The 12,560-nt window shown below is 44.0% G+C and overlaps 1 long non-coding RNA gene across 5 annotated transcripts in view; it reads left to right on the top strand.

The window, feature by feature from the left end:
- LOC129534289 (uncharacterized) overlaps positions 1-6,940 on the top strand; it is a 77,831-nt gene extending 70,891 nt beyond the window's left edge. For 4 of the 5 annotated variants that reach the window (XR_008680821.1, XR_008680822.1, XR_008680819.1 and 1 more), the window contains 2 exons: positions 5,129-5,378; positions 6,541-6,940. This is a non-coding gene — a long non-coding RNA (uncharacterized lncRNA). Of the gene's footprint in view, positions 1-960; positions 1,241-5,128; positions 5,379-6,540 lie in introns of all 5 variants that reach the window. The other variant, XR_010134398.1, reaches the window with a different exon arrangement.
- Positions 6,941-12,560: the final 5,620 nt, after the last annotated feature.

Here is a 12,560-nt window from a genome sequence, read left to right as displayed (position 1 = left end):
TGTTCATCTTTTGATTTCAAGTGTTTCTTAGTATAGAATGTCATTTTTCTATCTAGATGTTTACCACCTATTTAATTTATTTTATTCTTTTTTATATTTTAAAATATATTAAAACCTTAAATCATCTGGAACTTATTTTGGTATAGGTTTGTAGTGAATAGCAATAGGATTTTTATTCCAGATGACCTATATATTATTCCCAAAGAAAACTGCATTTTTCTTTCTTTCCCTTTGACTTTTATAATGGCTTTTTCTCATGTATTTAATTTTATTGTATAATAAGGCTTATCTTTGGATAAGCCTTGTATACCATTATCACACTGTTCTTTATTATGAAATCTAATAGCATAGTATTAGAAAGTATTATAGTATTATATGATAAAGTATACAGAATGCAAATTATTACAGTTTTACAATATACTGTTAAATGTTAGAGTAATTCTCCTAATTCTAGAGTCTTCTTTCTGAAAAAAATATTAAGTTCTACAAAACTTCCATGGGGATTTGAGTTGGAATAGCAGTAAAGGTATACATTAATTAGATAACAATGGACACTTCTCCACCCAGGGACATGAATGTCTCTATTTATTCAATTCTCCTCCTATCTATATTTGTTAACCAAACCTTATCTTGACTTCAGTTTACATTTCTCTTATGAAGGTTACACATGGGTCTCTCATACCATCATGGCTGGGTCCCACTAGATCCACCCTGATCTACTCAGATCAGCTCCACTTTTGTCTGCTTTATATATTGTCTCTAAATCATCTTTTAGAGTTATGCAATTTAACATGATGTGAAAAATCACTGGACTAACCAATGTGTTAAAATCCCTTCCACTCAGAAAAGCTTGATTCTATTATCTCCAAAATGCAGGGTGCTTTGTTGCCTCTGCCTTTGCTAATATTGTTCTTCCTCCTACCTGAAATGGATACCCACTCCAAATCTACATATCCCCAGCTATTCGGGAGGCTAAGGCAGGAGGATTGCCTGATCCTGCGGAGGTAGAGGCTGCAGTGAGCCCTCCAGCCTGCACTCCAGCCTGGGCAACAGAGTGAGACTCTGTCTTAAGAAGAAAGAAAGAAAGAGAGAAAGAAAGAGAGAGACACAAAGAAAGAAAGAAAGAAAGAGAGAAAGAAAGAAAGAGAGAGAAGAAAGAAAAAGAAAAAAAGAAAGAAAGAAAGAGAAAGAAGAAGGAAGGAAGGGAAAAAGAAACAACAGGACCAGCCTGGGCAACACAGTAAGACTCTATCTCTATGAAAATTTAATTTAATTTAACTCAAAATAATAATAAATAAAATATATAAATAAATAAATAAAAATAAACACCTTCATCAATGTCGCTCCTAAATCTTTTGGAGATTTCATGTATTACTGACAGACACACTCGTGGTTAGCATGAACAACTTAAGATTTACTGAAACATCCAGATTTATCCTGTGAAAATACAGTTAACTTCTTATATTCCAGTGAGTGAAAAGGCATGGATTTGAAGATTTGTCCACAGAGTGATGAATGGCTGTACTCTCAGTTTCTATCTGTGTGAAAATCTACTCGTCCTCACAGTCACAGGTTCTTTACATACTAGAAAATGTGTGAGAGATGGAGGTAAGGGGTGGCAGCTGTGGAGGCCAAAGTGGGTTTTTTTTTTTTGGTTTGTTTACCAACTAGATTTTGCTCTGGTTAAGACCGCATGGTACAAACCAAGAGAGATTTGTGTTTTCCCATGTAGCAAGACATTCTAAATAAATGTTCCTTGAAGAGGGGACTTTTACATCCTGGAACTTTGGCAAAAATCCAAAAAAAAAAAAAAAAGGAGTGGACAGGAGCAGCATGGAACTGGGCTGGGGGGTGGAGTCAGCAGTTGAGCTCACAGCAAAGAGCTTTTGAATGTATTTCTTCAGCTCTTCTTTGTATTAATATAATATATACAGAAAAGCAACCTTTTTTGAGGGTCTGCTGTATGTCAGGTCTGCTGTATGTCTGAAGTGCCCCCCTAACCAAGTCTCAGTGTGTAACCTCAATTTGACAACTGTTGGATACAAAGCCTTAGGCTAAAAGTCTATAATCCCACAGTCTGTAATCCCCTCCCTCATCCCTCTTGCCCCATTTATCAGGGCATCCATCTGAACTTCACAAGGAAAAGAACTTGGTACCTTTGGCCCCTTCTCAACCACATAAGAGCACCAAAGCAGGACAATGTAGGGATAAAAAGTATGTTAGAAACTACTAGTTTACCAGGGCTACCAAATAATGTATGCCAAACTGGGTGGCTTAAAATAACACAAACGTATTGTCTCAGAGCTCTGGAGGCCAGAAGACTGAAGTCAAGGTTTTACCCATGTTCCCTCTGAAACCTGTAGGGAAAAACCTTTCCTTGCCTCTTCTAGTTTCTGGTGTTTTCCAGCAATCCTTGATGTTTTTTGGCTTGCAGCTGTATCACTCCACTCTCTGCACCTGTCACCACATGGCCATCTTCTCTCTTGTTTCCCTGTCTCTGTCTCTGTCTCTTCTCTTTCTTCTTCTTCTTTTCTTTTTTTCGAGGCAGAGTCTTGCTCTGCCACCCAGGCTGGAGTGCAGTGGTGTGATCACGGCTTGCTGCAACCTCTGCCTCCAGGGTTCAAGCGATTCTCCTGCCTCAGACTCCCGAGTCACTGGGATTACAAGCGTGCGCCACCACGCCCAGCTAATTTTTGTGTTTTTCTTAGAGATAGGGTTTCGCTATGTTGGCCAGGCTGGACTTGAACTCCTGAGCTCAAGTGATCTGCCCACCTCGGGCTCCCAAAGTGCCGGGATTATAGGCGTGAGCCACTGCACCAGGGCCAGAACTTTAATATATCTCTTGTAGGGAGGGGACAAAATTCAACCTGTAAGAGAGAGCATCTTCTTCCGCTCATTCCTTTTCATTTGGTTTTGAGGAAAGTTAGGATCTCAGAGGTTGAGTTAGAGAGTCAATCTGTATGAAATGGTACATTATTATTCTTGGCAGTCCTAGTTTCAGGAGACTAGAAACCCATCTTGCTCTAGAGTAGGCTGAAAGGAGTTCTTGGATCACAGAACCTAAAGAAGAATGAACCATCCGACTGTGAGAGGTCCTCATTCCAGCCTGGCTTCCGAAGCTACTAGAACTAGGGGCGCCAGTGGGTCAGGATGTTTCTCATTCTCTTCTTTGGGCTCCATTCTCTTTTGAAAGGATTTCTTTTAATGGTAGGTAATGTAGTCAGTTCCCAAGTTTTATCCTGGGAGTTCTTAGTTCTAGAAAAGGGTTGCCTTCAAGGCTGGATCTCAAAGGCAGATGCCCTGGGGGAGAGAGCTGGCGGCCAATGGGGATAGGCGAGCTTGATCTTGGACCAGTGAACTTCCACCAGAGGAAGGGAGCACCATAAAAACAGGCCAGTTTCTGACCAGGCACAGTGGCTCATGCCTGTAATCCCAGTACTTTGGGAGGCTGAGGCGGGCGGATCACTTGAGGTCAGGAGTTTGAGACCAGCCTGGACAACGTGGTGAAACCCTGTCTCTACCAAAAATACGAAAAGTAGCCAGGCATGGTGGTGCATACCTGTAATCCCAGCTACTCGGGAGGCTGAGGCAGGAGAATCACTTGAACCCAGGAGGTGGAGGCTGCAGTGAGCTGAGATGGCATCACTGCACTCCAGCCTGGGTGACTGAGCGAGGCTCTGTCTCAAAAATAAACAAATTTAAAAAAGGGCAGTTTCTGCAGGAGTCTCACAGGGGAAGACAAGGGGCACAGGAGGCTGAGGAGACAATATAAGAGATGTCCACTATAAAAAGATAATTCAAGGGCGAAAATCCAATTTTTATGTAAATTATCCAGATGGGCTCCAATGCTTATTCATATTCACCAAAGAAATTGCTCCGTTCTCTATTTTATGTCATTTATCAGATCAGGTTTATGTCTGTGCCCCAGGGAAAGGACCCATGACATTTACTACATTTGAATTCAAATAGTAATTTTAGATTAATTTGAAAATTGATTAGGTCAGATGTTTCTGCAGACATGTTTTTGCCCTTTTATGCTATAGGGGATCAAATATCCATTTATGGGTCCAGGATTTGTTTGTAAAAACAGACTTTCAAGTCAATTACTAACATCCACTGGAGTTTAAACATGACCATTTTTAAAGTGCATATTTTCTCAAAAATATCCTTCTTTTAATTTCTTTTAAAGCATTTGTTTATGAGAAAGAGGTAACCATGCAAACTCTAGGACTATCATAAGTGAATTAAATGTACTTATTTCTGGATTATCACTACTGATTGTCAGGCTTAATCAGATAGAAAGTAAAAGTAATTTTTACCTCTTTCTGCTAAACTAGAGGACAGAGTGAGTATGGGAAGATGACCTTTTTCCTAGCAAAACGGCAAATTCTCAAGGTCCTAAATGACAAATTGCTCTCCTGAGTCCCCGGCTTGGCTCCCAGTTGCCAAAAGGCCATCTTCATCGGGATATGTGCGGACACCGCACACTCAGCTCGTGCAGAACGACTTCACCCCAAGGCTCCTCCAGCACTCGCTCTGTCAATGCCATCATCATCATCCATGCTGGGCAAACCTAGGACCCAGACTCCTCTTTCTTTTCCCCCTTTCCCTGCCTTCCATGTGTCCTCCAAGTTTGACTCAGGACACTACCTATGTCAGTGGTTCCCAAACTTGGCTGAGTATCCGAATCCCCTGAAAGACTTTTTTTTTTTTTCTTGAGATAGCTGGAGTGCAGAGCTGTGACGTTGGCTCACTGCAACCTCCGCCTCCTGGGTTCAAGCAATTCTCCTGCCTCAGCCTCCCGAGCAGCTGGGATTACAGGCACATGCCACCATGCCTGGCTAATTTTTGTATTTTTTGTAGAGATGGGGTTTCACCATGTTGGCCAGACTGGTCTTGAACCCCTGACCTCAGGTGATCCACACGCTCAGCCTCCTAAGGCGATTTAATAATGACCAGGATTTAGGACCAGCTGTCCTAAGCATCTCCATCCCCACTACTGCTGCCCTAGTTCAGTCCCCAGCACCTGCAGCCCCGCTTCTGCACTCAGGCTCTGCATTCTCTCAGCCATCCTCTACCGCATTCAACAATACCACAGCACACACATTGAATGCCTATTTTTTTCCAGGTACTTTGTTAACCAGTGGAAGTACAAAGATGAACAAACCATACTCCTCCCCTCAAGACAACTCTTTCATGAGGGAGATAACCCAGGAAATAGGAGTCTATTCATGAGACCGCTGCTCTAACTAGAAGAATAGGAAGCACCAGAAGGTCACAAAAGAGGAACTGATTAGCTCAACCTGAGAAAGTCTCCCAAAGCTTCACAGAGGAAGGAATGCTGAAGTGGGGATGAAGAGGAGTTGATCAGAAAAAAAGTAAGGATGGGAGGGAGGGAGAAGACGTTTCAGATAGTGCTAAGCATGGGGGTAATAGGACTACACTGGTTTTTTTTGTTTGTTGACTTGTAGTAAGCGTAGTTTCTGTTCTTATAGGCAAATGTTGGGTTCCTTCTTTCTTTTTCTTTTTCTTTTTGTGGATACATAATAGGTGTATATTTTTATGGGGTATATTAGATTTTTTTTTGAGACAGGGTCTTACTCCATTGCCCAGGCTGGAGTGCAGTGGTGCAATCTCAGCTCACTGCAGTCTCCGCCTCCCAGGTTCAAGGGATTCCCCTGCCTCAGCCTCCCAAGTACCTGGGACTACCAGGTGTGTGCCACCATGCCCGGCTAATTTTTGTATTTTTAGTAGAGATGGGGTTTCAGTCCTAGCGCAGTGGCTCACGCCTGTAATCCCAGCACTTTGGGAGGCCGAGGTGGGCGGATCACAAGGTCAGGAGATCGAGACCATCCTGGCTATCACGGTGAAGCCCCATCTCTACTAAAAATACAAAAAACGAGCCAGGCGTGGTGGTAGGCACCTGTAGTCCCAGCTACTCAGGAGGCTGAGGCAGGAGAATGGCATGAACCCAGGAGGCGGAGCTTGCAGTGAGCCGAGATGAAGCCATTGCACTCCAGCCTGGGCAACAGAGTGAGACTCTGCCTTAAAAAAAAAAAAAAAAAGATGGGGTTTTACCATGTTGGCCTGGCTGGTCTCGAACTCCTGACCTCAAGTGATCCACCCGCCTTGGCCTCCCAAAGTGCTGGGATTACAGGAATGAGCCACCACGTGGGGCCCATTCTGGCTTTACAACTCCCAGCTGTGGCAGTCAGCTAGGCAAGCCACTTAACCTTTCTGAATCTGTTTTATCATCTTGTAAACCAGGTTTAATAATAATTACCAAGTAGGCTTGAGGATTTAAAGAGAAAAATGCTTATTAAAACATTCCCAGCCTAATGTTCTCTTTCTTGACATGGGTGGCTACACAGGCATCTGCTTTGTGAGAATTCATTGAATTGTATGTTTTTTTGTGCACTTTTCTGTTTGCGTGTTGACGTCAATTAAAAAGTTAGAAACAATTGTCTAGCTTGCTGGCGTCTTAATAAATGTTCTAAATATTGGTTCTCTTTCCTCCTTGTTTTTTCCTGCTGGAAGCAGATGACCAGAGCTGGGTTGGATGGCTAATGCAGGAACGACATGCCAACATTTGCAAGAGGTGGAATGTGCTGTTACATTGAAGTACAAAGAGCAGTAAGATGAAATTTAATAGGAACCAACATGCAGGAGGTTCAAAAAGAAACAGCACAAGTAATGAGTGGAAGATGAGATTTAAGAGGAATTATGAAAAAGCTCAGAGATTTTAACTGACGCAAACGTAATCTGAGTCAACAGCCCAGCTTTGCCACTAAACTCTGCGACCCTCTGCAAAACAAGCAAGCGGATAAACCCAAACTGTAACCAAACCAAAACAGAAATCTCAATACAAGGTTAGGTTTCTGTAGTGGTGTAATGCTCAAATCCTAGAAATAAATACACCCATTGATTTCTTCATCCATCAGATCATATCTACATTGTAGGCTTTCAGTCATGGAAGCCTCTTCTTAGGATGGGCCTAGACCATTGACCATGTCCAGAGTTCAGTGACTAGAATCCTGAGAGATCTTAAAACCATGGCTGGGCACAGTGGCTCACACCTGTAATCACAGCACTTTGGGAGGCCAAGGCGGGCAGATCACTTGAGGCTAGGAGTTCGAGATCAGACTGGCCAACATAGCAAAACCCTGTCTCTACTAGAAATACAAAAATTAGCTGGGTGTGTTGGCTCACACCTGTAATTCCAGCTACTCCAGTGGCTGAGGCACAAGAATCGCTTGAGCCTGGGAGGCGGAGGTTGCAGTGAGCTGAGATCGTGCCACTGCACTCCAGCCTGGGCAACAGAGCGAGACTCTGTCTCAAACAAAACAAAACAAAACAAAAAACAAAACAAAAAAACCCTCATGTCAATCATATAAAGATCTGGAGAATTTTTAGCTTTAAGAAAATATTTGGAGGCTGGCTGGGAGGGCTTCACATATTTGAAAAGATTTTGTCAAGAGTGATTGGATTTATTCTACGTAGTTCAATGAAGGAAAACTTGGTTCAACAGGTGAAAGTCTGGAGAAGCGTATTTTGGGCAATTTTAAGGAATGAGGTAGCTCATGACTGGGGCCACCTAAAAATGGAATGGATTCCCTGCCTGTTGCTGGCAGTATTTAGCAGAGGCTCTGTGGCTACACATCATGGCCATTATAGATTGTATTTTTATTTTAGGTGTGATGACAGATTATATGCCTCTGTTACGGGTTAAATTGTTTCTCCAAAAAAAGATAGGTTGAAGTCCTAACCTCTAGTACCTGTAAATGTAACTTTATTTGGAAACAGGTGCTTTGCAGATGTGATCATATTACAATAGGGTCATTAGGATCCAGTAAGACTGGTGTCCTTATGAGAAGAGACACATGGACAGGGAGAAGGCCATGTGGAGACAGGCGTGCAGAGGGGAAGTGGCCATGGAGCACCGGAGGCAGAGAAATGTGTCATGCAGCCGCAGGCCAGGAACGCCGAGCATTGCTGGCAACAACCAGAAGGCGGGAGAGAACACAGCTCTGCTGACACCTTGCAGCCTCCAGAACTGCGAGAGAATACATTTCTGTTGCTTTAAGCCACTCGGTGGCACTTGGTTTTCCTAGCAGCCCTAGGAAATGATTACAGCAAAACCCCTTCCCTTTCACAGCCTTCAAATCCTTATTAGCCAGATGGCAACAATACAGGCAGGCCTGCCCCACCAAGTTATCTGACATACAGATTGCTCCGGCCTTCTGCAGCCACCCCCATGGTGAACGTCTTGCCCCTCAACCCTCTTGTCCTTGGCACCCCCTCAGCAATGCCAATGACTGCTGAGTGCCTGGGAGACCCTGTGCCCCATTTTGCTTTTCCCTTCTAGCCCTGCTTTCAAGCCCAGTGTTGCCCAGGGCTCTGAGTCTGGGGGCTCTGCGAGGCCCACGGTGGAGGCCAGCCAGCTACAAGAGCTCTGTCTTGCTGTCTGTAACAATCAATAGACATTGAGATCTCTAGCCCCCGACAGAGGGAAAAGGCTTTCTGAGATGCAAACAACTCACCTACAAATGAACTTCTGGAATACACCGTCATTTGTGAGTGCAGGAACAGTCTGTGTCGGACGCTCAGGCCCAGTTTGTAGATAAAGTTGTAGCAACACAGCATATTGTAACATTCACCAGTCCAGAAAGGTGCTGAGAGGGCTCAGAAAGCAACTCATTTTTCCTCCCACTGAAACTCAGGAATGTCCTTTGAGGACTTTTGCTGAGATATGCGAATGATTTGCTTTTCAAAAAAAATGTAAGTCAGGACCTCCGTGTGATTCTCACCCAAGTCCTTCTTATGATGTGCAGAACTTCTCTGGGTGCCTGATTCTCTCCGTGGTGGCAAAGAGACAGGGCCTGTGTGGGCCAAGGCGCAGAGCCAGAGAGGCAGGGTTTGGGGCGTTCTCCCAAGGACAGCAAGTACAATGTGGCCCTCCCTCTGACCTCCTTTGAAAGACATCGAGGGCTTGGAGTCCTTGCGTCCCCTACAATCCAGTGTGTCCTTGATGGAGTGATGCTGCTCTCCCTGCACTCCACCTCAGCCAAACAGCTCCACTTACCCCCTTTATATATTGGGGTGTCACATAAGATTGTACTTGGTAAGAATGTCCCCTGCTCACATATGTATGCGTGTGTGTACCAGTTTGAAGGCCACTCTTTCTAGCCTGGAAGCACATCTCAATGGGTTGCATGGTGGCCCCTGCAAAGACATGCCTTGCCTTAATCCCTGGAGCCTATAAGGTGATGTTCTTTGGAAAAAGGATCTTTGCAGATGTAATTAAGTTAAAGATCTTGAGCTGAGATCATCCTGACTTATGTGGTGGGCTGTAAATCCAATGACAAGAGTCCTTATAAGAGAGAGAAGAGAAGAAAACACAGATCGAGAGAGAAGAGGAGAAAGTCTTGTGAAGACAGAGGCAGAGATTGGAGTGATGCAGCCACAAGCCAAGGAATGCCTGGGACCACCAGAAGCTGGAAGAGATGGGGTAGGATTCTCCCGTGGAGCCTTCAGAGGGAGCGTGGCCCTGCCAATCCTTTGATTTCTAACTTTTTTTTTTTTTTTGAGATGGAGTCTTGCTCTGTTGCCCAGGCTGGAGTGCAGTGGCCCAATCTCAGCTCACTGCAACCTCTGCCCCCTGGGCTCAAGCGATTCTCCTGCCTCAGCCTCTCGAGTAGCTGGAATTACAGGCACTGGCCACCACGCCCAGCTAATTTTTTGTATTTTTAGTAGAGATGGGGTTTTGCCATGTTGACCAGGCTGGTCTCAAACTCCTGACCTCAGGCTATCCACTGGCCTTGGCCGCCCAAAGTGCTGGGATTACAGGCGTGAGCCACCATGCCCAGTCTGATTTCAAACTTCTGGCCTCCAGAACTAAGAGATAAATTTCTGTTGTTTGAAGCCACCACGTTGGTGGTAATTCGTCAAGGAGACTAGTAGAAGCATTGTGGGGCACGTGAACGTGCCGTCCCTGTGAGAAGGGAACAGGGGATGCTGCCTGTTCCTAACCCACCACTGGGACCTGCACACACTTGGTGCTTACCCGTGATCTCAGCACCATGTCAAAAGGAACATTGTAATTCTACTTCCGGGAATCTACCCTGAGGAAATAACTGAGAAAACGTGCAAGGCTGTAACTCTAAACATGTTCATCACAGTTCTGCTTGGAATAAAGGAAAGCTGGAAACAATCCACATCTCACCATAGGGGATCAATTAATTAATTATGCTGCAGTCATACAAAATAATCCTATGTAGCCGTTAAAATAACATTACAGAAATGGAACTCTTGATGTGGAAAGATGTTACTAATTTACTTGTATAAAAATACATTATGGTGAGCTTCAAATCACTGATAAGTTAAAAAAATACATTACGGTATGAACTCATAAAAAAATACGTAAGCACATGTATTACACATTATACCTAGAAAAATCTAGAAAGAACGGCCGGGCGCGGTGGCTCACGCCTGTAATCCCAGCACTTTGGGAGGCCGAGGCGGGCGGATCACGAGGTCAGGAGATCGAGACCATCCTGGCTAACACGGTGAAACCCCGTCTCTACTAAAAATACAAAAAATACCGGGCGTGGTGGCGGGCGCCTGTAGTCCCAGCTACTTGGGAGACCGAGGCAGGAGAATGGCATGAACCTGGGAGGTGGAGCTGGCAGTGAGCTGAGATAGCGCCACTGCACTCCAGCCTGGGCGATAGAGCCAGACTCTGTCTCAAAAAAAAAAAAAAAAAGAAAAATCTAGAAAGAAATATTGACGGTGGTTTTCGTTGAGAGAGTAGATGTTTTACATTCTTTTGCTGCTTTGTATTGCTTGTTATTAATATATATTATATAATAATAAATTATATAATATATAGTAATATGAAAAGTCGTTGTAATAATAATAAAAAGCAATCAAAGACATTTATTTCATTTGGAGAAAGAAAAAACCCTGAAACTTGTCATCAGCAACATAGTGAGGAATATCATTTTGCCACATGGAGGATTTAGGGAGACATGTTGGTCCAGCACCAGGAAAGCCCTTGTTCCCGGGAAATCAGAAAGAGATGCTAGAGGCTGCAGTGTCAGGAGTAGGCTAGTAAGCAGGGCAATACTTAATTAGAAAAATGCAGACTTCTCGGAGCCTTCTACATGCTACCATCATTGTAAATCTCCAAGAGATGTCTGGATTACCACCTCCCTCCCACCTAATTTGATCCCTGAGCCAGGAACATATTCTAATACTCCTGCTCTGAGAAACATACTTTAGGAAATTTTGGGATATCATTTGACCTAAAGCAGTTCAATTGAGTTAAGAGTAAAACCACCCAGATACAAATTAAGGAAGAATGTTTTCAGTTTTTATATTGCTGAGAAAGACAGACTTCTCTGAAGTGAACATAAGCAACAGTGAGCTGTAAACTGAATGCAAGTTAACTGTGTCTTAAAACAATATTAAAAGTCTGGCAAATAAGAACAGGGAGTTTGTTGTTGATTAGATCCTTTTTGCTGTTTGGACTCTGTGTTTAGAAGGAATGCAGAAATTTTACAGAGGGTCTTGAGAAGGGTGGCAGTCAATAAGGATAGGAGCAGGCCAGGCGCGGTGGCTCACACCTGTAATCCCAGCACTTTGGGAGGCCGAGGAGGGCAGATCATGAGGTCAGGAGATCGAGACCATCCTGGCCAACATGGTGAAACCCCGTCTCTACTAAAAAAAAAAAAAATACAAAAAATTAGCTGGGCGTGGTGGCAGGTGCCTGTAGTCCCAGCTACTCGGGAGGCTGAGGCAGGAGAATGGTGTGAACCCGGGAGGCAGAGCTTGCAGTGAGCTGAGATGGCACCACTGCACTCCAGCCTGGGTGACAGAGAGAGACTCCATCTCAAAAAAAAAAAAAAAAAAAAAAAAGGATAGGAGGCCAAAGAGAAGAGGAGAGGGAGAGCTGAGGAGAAGGAAAATATTGACAGGTTTAGCTGATAGTTTGAACACGGTGGCCAAGTGTCAGTGTACATGAAAGCTACCTGCCAACAGGTATCTTCCTTGTGCTCGCTGGTAGGTTAGAAAATGGGCCCTTTCCTGAAAACCCTGATGCCAGGAGATGTTCCAAGTGTCCTTGCTTGATGACGGTGACTCAGCTGGCCTTCTCTTTCCTGCCCAAACTCACAACGGTTCTAAGTTTGGTCCTCTTTTTTCCTTCTCTCTTTCTTTCTTCCTTTTTCTTTTCCTTCCTTCCTTTTCTTTCTCTCTATCTTTTCTACTCTCTTCTCTCTCTCTTTATTTTTCCCTCTCTTTCTCTGTTTTCTTTCTTTCTTCTGTCTTTCCTTTTCTTTTTTTTCTTTTTTTTGAGACAGGATCTCAATCTGTCACCCAGACTGGAGTACGGTGGCACGATTACGGCTCACTGCAGCCTTGACCTACTTGGCTCAAGCAATCTGCCCACCTCAGCTTCCCAAAGTGCTGGGATTACAGGCATGAGCCACCACATCCAGCCCCTCTCTCTTTATTTCTCTTTCTTTTTCTCTCTCTTTATTTCCTTCTTTTTTCAGAATGAA

The sequence above is a fragment of the Gorilla gorilla genome, chromosome 5 (genome assembly GCF_029281585.2).
Source record: "Gorilla gorilla gorilla isolate KB3781 chromosome 5, NHGRI_mGorGor1-v2.1_pri, whole genome shotgun sequence".
Lineage (NCBI taxonomy): Eukaryota > Metazoa > Chordata > Mammalia > Primates > Hominidae > Gorilla > Gorilla gorilla.
The sequence above is the reverse complement of the archived record's forward strand: the minus strand, read 5'-3'. Positions and strand labels throughout refer to the sequence as shown.